A 14,980-nucleotide genomic window follows, 5' to 3' on the forward strand; every position below is an offset into this window, starting at 1 on the left:
AATTTAGGCCGACGCTGAATCCGGCCCAGAAATGTCACGGCGGCGACGCGGCGGCGCTCGATCCACCCTCCCGGCCCGCGATGGTCCGAGGAGAGGAGGAGTTCCGAGCGGACGTTGGGGCGAATTCCTCCAGGCCGCTGCCAGAGAACCTTGTGAGCACCAAGGTCACCGTAGAAAAGCAGCACTTAATCACCCCCCATCCCCTAAAGTCAGTCTCCCCCGTGCATGAAGAATAGGCTTTATTCATTTCGGAGCACCGTCCTTTTGACATCTCAGCATGCCCCCCTGACCTTCCCTCAATCTTGGAATACAAACAGCGGTGAAAAAGGAGTTTTTTTCTGCTGCGGCCATGTTTATTTGGTGGCGAGTTTCTCCCCGTGGGCCCAGATGAAGACACTGCGCCTTTAAAAGAGGACTCTGCCAGCTGCCTGGTGCGTGTGAGCCGGGCTCGGATGGGGGGAAGGGAGCTGCGCCGCTGACTCGCCTTTTCCTCCTCTCTCCCGGCCAGGACCGAGCCCTCTGTCAACTGCTCACCGGGATCCGACTGGACCGTCTAAATATCACCCCCCCCTCCCCCATATCTGATGCATATCTGATCCCTCACCTCGCCTGGCTCCCCATAAACAAACACCGGCATGGTCATGTGACGTGTTTATCGCCTTTGGACCCAGAGGAGACTCCGCCTGTCTCATGATGAGCAGCGAAGGTCATTATCGCTGGTCTTTGGCAGACAGGTCTCAACTCTGACGCGGATCTCGGCACATTATCCCCTCAAAGCGTATTAAAAAAGCTGGTGTTTTATTCTCTATTTCATCTTTTCTTTCGGAGTGTTGTTTGAAGCGGCTAATCCCAAAGGCACAGGAGATAAGATAAACCTTTAATAGTCCCACAAGTGGCAGACGTGCTGTATAATTCAGCCTCATTCTTCTTAAATCAATATGTTCCGATACTGTAATATTGCAACTTCACTGAATCTGGTTAATTTGTTTAAATTTAAAGGATGAAAATTTAAGACAAAGTCAAAATTTGCTTTATGGGTCTCATTAAGCCTCTTTGCACTCCGAAGAGCCTCATTAATAGTTAATTCCACCTCCTCAACACTGGATTATTGTAACTCGATCTGAAGTAGGAACACTCAAGGTTCTCGGTGATGCATGGTCATGCATGGTAATGTGCCAAAAATCTTAAGGGAGCGAGAATTAACAAGGGCAGATATAGACGGTATCAAAAAGAATGGCAGAGGTTGGAGCGGAGGATCATTTAATTGAGGTGTCAAGGTTGGGGTGGGGGGTCGACCGCGGCAGCGGGGGGTTTTCTGTCAAGTCCGCATAATTGAAATGCAAGAAAATGGACTGTGAAGTGCAGTTTTATTCATTTATTTCTTTACTTTTGCCGTATGAAAGGGCTAACGTTGAGCACATTTAACCCCGTTAATCCGTCTTAATTCTTTGTTAATATGTTCCAGTTTCGATACACTCGAACACCCAGAGGTGTTACGTGTGTTAGTTAATGGCAGTATTATAGCAAAAAAATAAATAACGTCATTTTCATGGCCTTTGCAGGGACATTCAGGGAACGTTATGTAGGCTTAATTGTTTTATTTGCCCTGCTGGGGGAGGAGCCAAAGAAAAAAGTGAGAACCAGCCACCACAATGTTTAACCCCCAAAATCCCTGATGACTAAATGCAGGGCATGCTGGGAAATGATGAAAAACTGCCCTCCGGCCCTACATTATCATTAGTTCAAGTAAATAAACGTTCCAGGAACGTTCTGCCAACGTCTCCAGAACTGACCGTTCTAAAGACGTCAGAAAGTCCCACCAAATGTGAACCGGGGACGCCATAAATGTCCCGTAAAGACGACTCTTGTTGGTATGACTGGTTGATTGGTCCATGTAATTTTTCATATAAAAAGTCTATAATGCATGTTTGCTAAATGGATAAATTCACAGCTACAGCTTTGAGCGACAGCAGCAGCATACACCACGGGTTCCGAGCTTCTCCGTGGTTCACGGTTGAGGACGGGGCCGTTGTTGCTGGTAAATAGATTTCGGGGCAGGCTGACGGAACAAGCCAGAACACAAGGCGCAGGCCGACCTCCCCCTGACCTCTAAACACCCAGCAGATGGGATTCGTTCTTTAAAAAAACGTTTTCCTCGGGGCAAATGGCCAGGCAGAGTGGAGGAGGTGAGGCTGGAATACAGGCGTGTGGCTGCAGGTTCCGGGTTCCATGCTTCAGAACCACGTATGTCAGCATTGTGCCACTATTTTAGAACTGTGGTTATCTGTAACTTGCTACCCTCTTTGTTAGTGTGAAATGGCTTCTGTCCTTCGGAACGCGATTTTGTTTAAAATGGGAGGAGCCTGATGATTTTTGTCTCTCTGGTATGGGTCACCGAGTTAAAAAAAAGGAAGGAGCGACGTCCTAAAAATAACCCTCCCAAATATAACCTTACCTGTAATATTGAGAACTTTCACTGTGAGAATAATAGACATTAGGGGTGTTATATCATGCCAACATTACTCTAAGGCTGGTAGTAGCCTAGTGGGTAACACACTCGCCTATGAACCAGAAGACCTCGGTTCGAATCCCACTTACTACCATTGTCTCCCTGAGCAAGACACTTAACCCTCTCCAGGGGGGACTGTCCCCGTAACTACTGACTGTAAGTCGCTCTGGATAAGGGTGTCTGGTAAATGCCAAATAAAAACAAGACTAAATGAAAAAATATACTAGATGAGATGAGACATTATTTCCTCTTTTTTTGTAACTACTGATTGTAAGTCGCTCTGGATAAGGTAAATGCTGTAAATGTAAATGTCTAATAAGGAGGACGATCTTCAAGTTCAATGCGCGTATGAATTTCGAATGCCACGTGGAGATACAGAAAGAGGGTCTTGATCAAACTGCTGTTCGCTCTGCTCCTTCAAATGAATGTCAATGGGCTGGATGACACCTGCGGTTAAATTGACTGCATGCAAAGTAACTTTTCCCGCCATGCATGGTCAGTAATGCTCGACAGCAGCATTTCCCCTCTCCTCTCCCGCTCGCCCCCTCATCTGGACGCAAAGGGGACGCCGCGCGGGCTGTCTGAACTGTCGGAGAGGAAGACAAGCTCAATATGAGGGCAATGTTTGGCTGTGAGCATTGTGAAATAATTTATCATCAGAGTCTCCTGTCTCCTGCCCAGGGCTCCTCCCCTGCGGGGAATGGATGTGCTCTTTGCCTCGGTTGTATAACAGCGGCCATTGCAGTACCTGAGCAGAAAAAGACATGCAGCTGTCACTCAGCCCCACGCAGATGTACAGATTGCACATCCGTGAAATTAATAGAAATTGGATTGGATGAAATATTGAAAATATGTTTGGACCTAAAAACAGATTCTGACCATGGATAAGATAAGATCATAGTGGGTAAGACCCTATGAACCAGAAGACCACAAAGCCCCAGGTTCAAACCCCACTTACTACCATTGTGTCCTTGAGAAGGACACTGAACCCTGTCTCCAGGGTTACTGAGGGTAAGGCGCTCTGGTCAATGGCGTAAATGTAAACAAGATAATGCCATTTTTATTTAGATCAAAATGCTCATTTCGTGTTGTTCGAACCTTTTGGTAAAATTGGGACAATCATTATTCTATTCCCAGTTGTAGAGTGAATTTCAAAATGATCATATGATCGATAGTACATCTGTGTTGTACATATGTAAAAACTGGTAACGCTGAGTTGTTTCAGTCCAGTTGTGCTTTGGAAAAGTAAAATGGATTCTGTGATTCTGCTCGGCATATTTTACCTCCTTTGAGCGAATGGTCGACGCGCAGCACGCGTGAATCTGTCCTTCCAGACAGTTTCAACCAAGGGAGAATTTCTCAGCGGTTTGTTCACCTCCTCCATGAAAACACTTCTCACACTTCTCCTTACAGTCTAGCTTGTCAGCATCAGGAACTGAACACGATAAAAATGTATTGGAATAAGGGGAAAAACACCAATCTTCAGCACAGCTTCATTGTTGTTGCTTTCAATTGAAAATATGCACTATGAATATTTCTAAAGTATAGATTTAAGTGTACGTTCCTCTGGAAGAAAAATGGACAAACACGAACATCTTTTACAATATGTTGCCAGATTGGGCAGTACTTTTGAATATGATATTTCAGGATAAAGTTTAAAAAATATTACCAGATAATTTGGGAGCATTTTTTAGGATTTTGAAACAATAATGAATCTGGCAACACTACAGCAGGGTGGTAGTAGCCTAGTGGGTAACACACTCGCCTATGAACCAGAAGACCCGGGTTCGAATCCCACTTACTACCATTGTGTCCCTGAGCAAGACACTTAAACCTAAGTTGCTCCAGGGAGACTGTCCCTGTTACTACTGATTGTAAGTCGCTCTGGATAAGGGCGTCTGATAAATGCTGTAAATGTACAGCGAACCAAACGAGTGGCTTTCAGTAGATTTTTAGACGTGCTGTCAGATCTAAGCAACAGAACTAATCTACTGCTAATATTTTACTTACAAAATGCCAAGCGGTTAGTAAAAAAAGAAAAGAAGTAAAAACGTTTCTGCTGACGGTGGGTAGGATGACTTGGACAGAGTTTAATTAGCTGTCAGTTTCTGGGTGCCATGGTGGGCGCCTGCAGATATACTGATCAGCCCAGGACCATGTGCCTCGGGGAATCGCTAAAGATCCCTGTCCTCCCCGATAAACTTTTCTCCCACGCCACAGCTCTGTTTGGACCGCATTTTCTACATTATTAATGCACCTCGTCCTCCTTGTCACTTTTCATACCCCATTGTTGTGTTGCAGTGCATATTCTCACTTGTATAAATGAGCTCTTACGGTCAACAAAGACAAAGAGGATAGACAGAAACGAAAAAAGCACAAGTGCCTGAAGCATCTTGGGGCTTTTCAAAGACGGCGAGGAGCGATGTGGGTAAGGCGGCGGGGGGAAGGGCCCTCACCTACCTGAAGCGAGCATGCCTGGATTGTGTAAAGTGGTTCAGACAGCGGAGAGGAGCTTGAGGGAACGCTGCTGTACTGAAACATATGGCAGTAAAAAAAAAAAGTGCTCATAAAAAAGGGGAAAAACACATGGCGGGAAAAGGGCCGCCTTATAAATAAGATCCCTCCTCAGCTCTTTCTTCATCTACATAACATACGTTGCTTTATCACGTGGCAAGGTTTCAAGTCAAAATGAGCTGATCTCACTTGAACCGTGTGTGTGTTTAAATTGGATCAAAGAGGAAACTAAAAGTAAGCGTGTCTCATGAATATGTGCGTTTATCCTGCGATGCCGTGGGAGCGTTCTGAAAAGGAAAAACACCCATCAGACATCTTTGTTAATGTTTAACCCTGCTGTTAGGTTGCAGAACAATTTCACCCTTTTCTGAGATTCATAACACAGTGGCTCACTCATGTACATGCATTGCTGCACATTGTAGCACATGCAATATATGCACACCAAATATAAACCGTGCAATATGTGCACAATACATGTAAACCGTGTAAATGTAAATGCGATGCATGCACATCACATGCAAAAAAATACGTGCACACCACATGTAAAACGTGCAATATGTGCACAATACATGTAAACTGTGCTAAGCATGCACACAACATGTAAAATGTGCAATATGTGCACAACACATGTAAACCATGCAATATGTGCACAATACATGTAAAACGTGCAATACGTGCACTACACAGGTAAACTATGCAATACGTGCACGATACATGTAAAACGTGCAATGCGTGCACAATACAGGTAAACCATGCAACACATGATTTCACCAAATAAAACCATGCAACAGGATTTCACCAAATAAAAACCTAAAACGATGTTGAAAGAACCAAACTGAATGTTTCTGTAAAAAGTATAAGGGCCAGTAATTTTTAGGCATCCTGAGGATACTGCTGTTGGGACACGGCCAATGAAGAATATGTTTCAGTAAGTTTCAGCAAAACAGTAAAGCAGGAGGCGTCACCTTAAGTAACCTGGTTTTCAGAAATAATGGCCAAAAACTAATTTGTAGGGGAATTATGGGACGATGTGGTCAACAACATGTGTTAAAAACAAAAGGATGCAGTTTAACTTTAACTTTAACAGCACTATGAAAACATTTAATATTGGGATTGGGATAGAAGCTAAAAATTGTGGTGTAATTTTTTTTTTTACTTCGAGCCTGTATTTCAGCAAGTCATTTAAAAACAGCGGGGTTAAAGTAGCGATGCGGGTCTCGCTGAGGTTCATCCCAAAGTGAAATGCACTTTGCAGTCCTGCAGGAAGGTTCAGCTCCTTACTGAGTGAAAAAAGGCCAGGGTCTCTCTGTCAACAGGAAGAGGGCAGGTCGGGTTACAGCCTTTGAAATGCAAGAAAGGGAACATTTTTGGATCCCTTCCCCCACCACTGCAAACACGCCGTTTTGTAGGATGAGCTTCCAAAGTCAACTCAAGGCGCTGAGGAGTTTCACGCTTGGCCAGACTGAGATCTTTTCACCCCCGGCGCAGTTGCCGTTGCCGGACCGGGTTCGGTTCTGTCCCTCCCCACTAGTGCCACCCCTCACCACGGGCGCTGCGCTAACCGCTGCAGAATGTCGAAGGCCCACGAGGTGCGACTTTTCTGCCGATGCAGATGACAAGGCAGGATCGCGGGGACCGTCCTGGCAGCAGAAATGGACGAATCAAGCTGTTAAAAATGCGAACGGCGAGGTGAACCTGGACACGGCTCGAGGGTAACGGTCCGCCATCTGTCTTTGAAATTGTAGAAGCAGAGGGAGAGCGGAGCAGTAAGCAACAGACCGATTTCTGAGGCAGCGGCAGCCCCTGGCAATTAGAGGCTGGGTGAAATATTTGCTCGCTGAAAGGGAAGACTCCCCGGGGAGGGAGAGTTGAGAGGCACCCAGGAGACTCGCAGACAAGCGCACAAGAGCTCTATATGAGCCTGCAAAGGTGGCAAGAGCGCCTTCGCCTCCTCTCCACCGCGCCATGTGCAGAGGCACCTCGGGGGCTCGCTCTGAAAGGCACATAAACTGATTCAGAATTAGAAAAAGCACCCGTGAGATCTTTTCGTCATGCACATGACGGAACCTCTGCCGGGGCAACGTAGACGTCTGCTCCAACGTCTCCAGCGCAGCTGCATCAACATTAAAGCCCCCGGTGACCCAACTGTGCTTAATGATAGATCAAATGAACTGCTCTGTTGGTCGGATCTGCCCTCAGTCTTACGTAACGGCGTACGGTCGCTGCTAGCGGCCGATCTGTTCGTTTGTTTGGGACCCAGTAAATAGATTACACCCACCCCAGGGAATGCATGGTGTACACACGTATCGCCTGGGGCCTCGCTGCCATGTAGGTTCAGTGTGATGCGGAAATGTTTGTTCTGAATTAAAGTCATCATGGTATCACTAGCAAAGCTCCTCTGCCTCTAATCTATTTTCTAATCTATTATCTATTTTCTTCGTAAATGTCACGGTGGCTGGACATGGCGAGGAAGGAGGAAGCATATGCACGACCGCAAACAGAAATAAACAGGCAGACAAAGGTGAAAACTGTCCACGAAAAACAACCATGACACTCCAGTCCAATCCCAGGATCCGGAGTAGCCCCTTCCGGACCAGATGCTGAAATTTTGAAATCTTCTCATTTACCAAAATTGTACTTTAAAAATGATTATTAAATGTTGTATTCAGTCATTTGAGTTTGGACTTTTATCATATTCATATTCTTAGGGTGCAATTAGCTCTTTTCATAGTTATTCTTGAACAATTGCAATTATTTGTAGTAAAACAAAAAACCTCATTTGATATGTAGGTTTATTTCTGGAGAGGGTACAGCACATTTTTTAAAATGTAAAACATTACTTACTTCCTTAAATAACATCTTCAAAGTTGGTACCATTTCAGGCCTCCACTGTCCCAGCCAGTGGTCAGTTGACAAACGGAGCGATGGAAGGTTTATTGAGGAATAGAAAAGCACCTTTAGATTTGATCTCCTTGAAGACATCTTTGTCATTTCTTCAGAAATAAGGAGGCAACAGCAATATCAGATCAGGAATTGGGTGATTCAGTCCTGTCCGGTATTAACAGCTTTGAAAATGGATTAAATGTGATTGCGCTACGTAGTTTCATGCCTGTTTTACAGCATGTTCCAGTTGACTCCCGCCTACTTGTGCACGTCGGTGTTACTCCTGGCGACGACAGATTCATTATGCCCACGTGAATTCCAAAAACGACTCAGCCGAGCAGAAATGGCCTCGAGCCGCGGAAAACGAAAGCAAGCACACATAAACTGGACCAGAGCTACACAAAGGTTCTTCAGGAAATGCTAAGTGAGCTTGAAGGACTCCTTCAGAAGCTGTGTAGCTTGTATTTTGACTGTTGCTCCTTGAAAAGCCCAGACAAACTAGGCAAGTTACACAGAAACCTTCAAAACGTGTTACACACAGCATGCTGGCCCTATCAAAGAAGGTAGAACACAACGCGTCCAAGTCACAGTCAAGGTGAACACAACTATACAGACACATTAAAATGTTCAGCTCAGACGTTACAATGTGCACATAGCACAACTGTGACAATGGACGTGGATAATGGTGCGTCATGGCCGGGGGGACGCGGGGCAGGAGAGAGACAGCAGGTGAGGGGGAACGGGGCCGGGTGAGTAGTAGCCTAGCGTGTAACACACTCGCCCGTGAACCAGAAGACCCAGGTTCAAACCCCACTTACTACCATCAAACCCCACTTACTACCATCGCAAGACACTTAACCCTGAGTGTCTCCAGGGGGGGACTGTCCCTGTCACTACTGATTGTAAGTCGCTCTGGATAAGGATGTCTGGTAAATGCTGTAAATGTGGATGGGTGTTACAGCGCTAGTCGGCCATGGTGCAGCAGTTCATGCACTTTTGAAGCCAGGGACTGCAAGAGATTCCCAGAATCCTCCGACTGATGAATGTGGAGACGGTCTGAACCAGCACCAGAACGAATGAGTGGACATGACCGACTTCAAACGAAGCAGCTCCACCGCTGACAATCCATGGATTTGCGAACAATGGCCCTGCTGTTAAAAAAAAAAAACACCCCCACACATCTGTCTGGAGGATCACGCCCCGGTGCAACAACATTTTGGATTCATCAGAAACATTAAATTCCATGGAAAATAACCTGGATATTGGCGGCTGCTTTGCTTTTTTTTTGGTTGGTTAGTTTCCTTGCCACAAAGTGCTTGGTTGGTTGGTTTCAATGTCCTGGTCTGGTTAGTTGGTTGTTAGTTGAGCTGAACGTCCCCGCAGCCTTATTTTAGGAAGACCTAAGGCCTGTCAGCAATGCTCCCCTAGACTTCCCACGGAAAGATGTACTGGGCAGCATTGATGCTTGCTGTAGTTCAAGATGATAATTGGCCCAGGAAAATGTTCTGCTCCCCTACACCTCTTGAGGGAAATCCCAAGCTCAGATTTCTGGATTTGGTTTTTAGCCTTGTTGTGCCATTCTGTAAAAAAAAGAGATATTAGAAAGGTGGCTGCAGACTTCTGAACATTAACGGCTTAGGTGGAAGCAAATGAGTCACTTTCTCAACTTTGCCTGCGAAGGGTGTCTCATTTATTCTGGGAAGTGACACCCCAGGTGGCCGGGTTCCGTCCATGTTGGAGGTGTCAGACGGTCCAGACAGTTCGCCAAACCCAAATGACCTGGCTTATGTTTTATTCACACTATTTTCATTTTCCGTAATTGCGTGTGCAGAAGTTTTGGACGTCTCTGCTTGATCTGTTTCCAATGAGAATCATTCGCTGTGAGGCATCTTCTAGTTCCACTGACAGTGATGGACATTTTCATGGAGCCCTAGGAGCTCAACTACCATATTAGCCCCAGGTCACTAGTGGCCAAGTGAAAATGGGCCTTGAGTTGGAATTTTTATTATCTTCACCTTTATTTTCATCACCTACCCTTGGTCTTGGTTAACTTCTTTTACACTTTAAAACCAAATGTCATGTTTGCTTTTGTCTTGGCCTTTTTGGCCCCTTACTTTTAATTTCATCTGTACACTTGCAACTCTGCAACGATATAAATATCGTATTTGGTGCCATATATTGTTGCAGGACTTGAGCTGTTCTTTGATGAAAAACATTAGTCTATAATGCGATATAAAAATCTGCCTTGGCTTCTGGTTTGCAGTTAGCCTCAGTAGCCTTAGTTTCCTTTGGTAGGCAGTTTTAATGTTGTGGCTGATCAATGCAGTGATCTTATTGTTAAAATCTTTTTATTGAAACATACTGAAAATTATTATTATGTTTCAGGCTGCCCGAAATGACAAAAATGTTCACATGTGAAATAATGAAATAATGGTGCCACGAACAACAGCACAATTGAGAATAATTTTTGTTTTTATTTGTAATTCTTTCTACGGAACGGAATATGGTTAAAGAAATCCTTTTTGCCACCAACGTGTTAAGATATAATAGCTTTGGAAATCAAACATTTATCCAGGTAGAGCAGGCACGGAGCTTTCTCTGCCAGCTAAACCCGTTTATTTACTGGCCTCAGGCAGTGGGTCTGACGGCTGCTATCATTCTCGCTTCCCGTCCAATTCCTTCCCAGTCACAGGTCCAGCATTCAGGAATATGAGTTCATGGGTTCATTTGAATAAACAGTGAATGCTACATTTAGCTCTAAAATGTTCTCCTTTTGGCTCTAGGTGGGGACTGAATCTCTGGAACGCAGAACCATTATAATTATTATATCCAAGCACATGCATTATTCATTGACCTTAAATTCTAAACTATGCGTTGTGCTTTTAATCGTCATGTTTCGCTGATTTGCATTAGAATGTCGGGAAGCTTGAATGTCAACATACACTAAAGACACATCATCATAATATATATAATTACATACATGGAAAAAAACTTTAAATGTTAATGTGATGAAAGCCCTATAACGAAAAACTGAAGTGGCCCATTCTCAGGTGATTCCTATTTCGGAACCCATTTAGAGTCTTGGCAGCCCAACTGAGGAGCGGAACATTGGGAATTTCCCAGAGCCTCCTTATTAAGCCTGATTAGCACATCTTTATTTGTAACTGAAAAGGTGTTGGCTGGGAAAAAAAAAAACAGCAAATGCGGACTGGAACATAACTTCCCAACTCTCCACAAAGTCATCTTGTAACTCTCTATATACTGTATGCTGGATATACACCGTATTATGGGCCTGGTCTCAGGTATGCTGCTAATTTACCAATAATGCTGGATGAAGTGAATCTGTGAATCTTGTGTCATCGAGACTACGGGTGGTTTTGATGAGGCACATCCAGTCAGTAACACTTCAAGGGCACTGTTTTCAAACTCAGCGCTTCGCACTAAATGTGGGGCTTGTTGGCCAGTATAAGGTCAAAGAAACAAGAAAGAATCACAAATTTCAGGATGTTTGTGCATGTCATGCGTTGTCAGACAAGGGTTTATATCGTTCAAAATGAGAAAGTAACGTGTGTGAGACCTGTCAATCATTGGGAAACTCTTCTTTTAAACAAATCATTTAAAAACCGCATTAAAGGTAAAATGAGGGTGAAATAGTTACACACCGACAAAGGGTGGTTAGTTTCTCTGCTCCAAGATCCAGATAACAACCTAGTGGTTCTGTTTTATTTTATCTATTTTGTAGGTCAACGATACATCATTTGAGTCATGATTAATCACAGATGAAATGTGATTAATCGTGATTAAATGTTTAATCACATTGTTGTGCATGACATTCAGTAACAAATTCAAAATCATTCATTGTAGCAATGACAATAGGGGCAGTGGTAGCCTGGGGGGCAAAGAAACGGAGCCGTAATCGCAAGGTTGCAGGTTCGAACTCCACTGATGTCCCTTTGATCAAGGTACCGTCCCCACACACTGCATTTCATGGCTGCCCACTGCTCACTAAGCAGATGAGAACAAAACACAATAACTAAAATCTAAAATAAAAAGGGACTACAACCCCTGCCAAAGTTGTCTACCAAGTTCAAGTTTTTCCACTCATAAATACATCATATTGCACTCAGCCTTTAGCCAACGTTAACCTGGCTCAACAAGATGGAGTCCTGCCACATGCACACTAAACTAGGGTAGGGTGACCACCCTGGCAACCTGGAAATTGCCCGACCATTAACCGCGTTAATGCCCAATAAAATAATTATTTAAATATCGTGTTGACTAATTAGTGGCGGGTAAGTCATGCAAATAATGATGACACATTTGCGCCCCAAGCTTAGTGCTGCGCTTAGCACCAGTTTGAATATAGTTTCCACAGTGTAAGTTATTACTACCTGAAGTGTGTAAGTACTTGTTTCTGGAAGAAGTTTTATATATTCTTATTTCTGCGTAAAGCTGTGGTGGGTCTGAATTCTATTACGGGTAATGATGTTGCATCGTTATCTGCTTCTGTCAATAAAACTTGGCGGACTACTTTATAATGCTGCCATTTATAGACTGTTCCCCCCCCCCACAAGGAAGTCAGATCAGTTGGATTTCATGCAGATGTGGCACGAATGCATTCCGATTGACTCCAGACACGATTTGTGCCATAGTTTAATGACTCCCTGGAGCCATATTCATAATGTTTCGGAAACAAACAATCAAAATGACTCTTCATCAGTCTGGGCATGGATACTGCGGAAGAATCATTTTCCTCATTATAAAAAAAACAAATGAAAAAAGTGAGATTACATTTCCTGACTGAGTGATTGATACACAAAGAGAGCTGATTAAGAGACGTCAGGGGAAAAGCACAATTCCTTCTGACATAAAGGTAAATTGCCATCAATTTAGGTCAAACTGAATAAATCCTTGGAGGCCATGAGAGATGGGTAAGTCAAAATTCCAGTACAAGGACAGCTATATATAACCATGAAATAAATGTTTTCCTTCTTTTTTTATATATTGACATCATGAATATGAAGTAAATAAGAGTGATGTGGCCCTTCATGAATATTGCAACGTATTCAGTGCACAGATGACACATGCTGGCAGTCTGACCAATATTTGCATGCATTTCTGCTTAAACTGAAGACTGGACCAATGCCCGGCCTGAGCGCAATCGGAGGGGATTAAAGACCCTGGTAGGAGCAAGAAATATCCAGGTCAGCCTGGAAAGTGCGGAACAGACCCGGCGCCAGTTCCGGCTCCTTCTTCCCGCTCTGCATAGCTGGGCCCGGCAAAAATAGTCTGCTCTAAAGTTAGCACAGGGCTGGATGGCCCTCAGGCCTGGGACGGAAGAGCGCGTCTTTCCACCGGCCGCATGAAGCACAAAATCCAGCGGTCCAATCGACATAACTTTGTTTTTGGTTTTTTTTTATATTTCTCTCGTGAGCGTAAATAGCACAGAAAAATATTAGTGCGTCTCAAACAACTAAAACATGTTGAAAACGGTCTTTTTGTTTCATTTATTTAAATCTTCACCCCCCAAACAAATATCGACATTTCTCTATTTAGACAACTCTCAAATATTTTTAATTTATCGACAGACACATTTTAAAGATACCAGAAGAACGGTGGATGACAGGAAACGAGAAGTGAAGTCAAGAAACAAGAGCCCGAGGGAGAACGGGGCCTTTCCATTTTTCCTTTTAACCTTTTCCAGGTCAAAGGGGATTTTCTGTAAGCCACGGCCCCTGAAGAAGAGGGGCCACGCCGAGGACCGTCTTCCCCGTCTTCTCTCGTCTCTCACGCCGGAGACGGCGGGCAAGTAACGAGCTGCTGAACCCGCCCAGATGCTGCCAGATGCGGCGGTAAACAGGGGCGTCGGCGAACCGCCTCGAGAGGCGACCGACTTGTTAGGAAATAGCCAGGCTCTTAATTAAACGTGTTAATTTTATTGATGAGATGCACAAGAATGTACATGCCAAACTGAAGCTTGCAATAATTGAGGTCCGTGTGAAAATGAGTGTTTTTATGCATTGTTAGTGATGGTGCAATTATTCCGTTTTTTTTGCTTTTTTAAAGAGGGGGGAGTTTTCAGAATAATGCCATGTGTGGTTTTATTATACTGCATTTTAAGAAGTATTCTTAACCATAGAGGTGCCGATAAATGCTGTAAACGCATATATCCTGTGCATATATATATATATATATATATATATATATATATAGGCGCCTATGACATGATCAATGTCCACCATCAATCAGTGTCCAATCGGTGTCTTGATCATCGTCTTGGAAATGTGCAGTTAGTGCAGTTCAGCGGGGAATATTTCATATATTAAAATGGTTATTAGGTGAATACTTTCTTGACAGCTTTGTTTAAATGTAAATAATAGTTAAAAAGGGTGGTAGTAGCCTAGTGGGTAACACACTTGCCTATGAACCAGAAGACCAGGTTCAAACCCCACTTACTACCATTGTGTCCCTGAGTAAGACACTTAACCCTAAGTTGCTACGGGGGAGGACTGTCCCTGTAACTACTGATTGTAAGGGTGGAGGTAGCCTAGTGGGTAACACACTCGCCTATGAACCAGAAGACCCAGGTTCAAATCCCACTTACTACCATCGTGTCCCTGAGCAGGACACTTAACCCTGAGTGTCTCCAGGGGGGGACTGTCCCTGTCACTACTGATTGTAAGTCGCTCTGGATAAGGGCGTCTGGTAAATGTTGTAAATGTAAAATGTAAATTTCATCACCTTATTTGAAGAAATTTGAACTGCAAGTGAATTTGCCATGAGAAGACGGTCGTAAGTCCTGCCCAGGGATAAAACCACAAAAGTTCACCAACGTCATCGCTCTTCAAATAGCAAGAGGTCGTCCTTTTTTCACTCTTGCATTAAGCGCAATAACGTAAGTCGCCCGGTGGTGGGCGGGATCAGTCCAGGCCCGGCCATCGGACCTGTCACTCGGCGCACCGTGGAAGCCCGTAATGATCATTCCGCCCGGCAACCTTCATCAATCTGGCCAGAGCCATCGCCCTGTCTCCGCCGGGCGGAAAGAAAAAAAAGATGCTAAACGGCGCGGCGACT

This window comes from Denticeps clupeoides, chromosome 14 (assembly GCF_900700375.1).
Source record: "Denticeps clupeoides chromosome 14, fDenClu1.1, whole genome shotgun sequence".
Taxonomy (NCBI): Eukaryota; Metazoa; Chordata; class Actinopteri; order Clupeiformes; family Denticipitidae; genus Denticeps; species Denticeps clupeoides.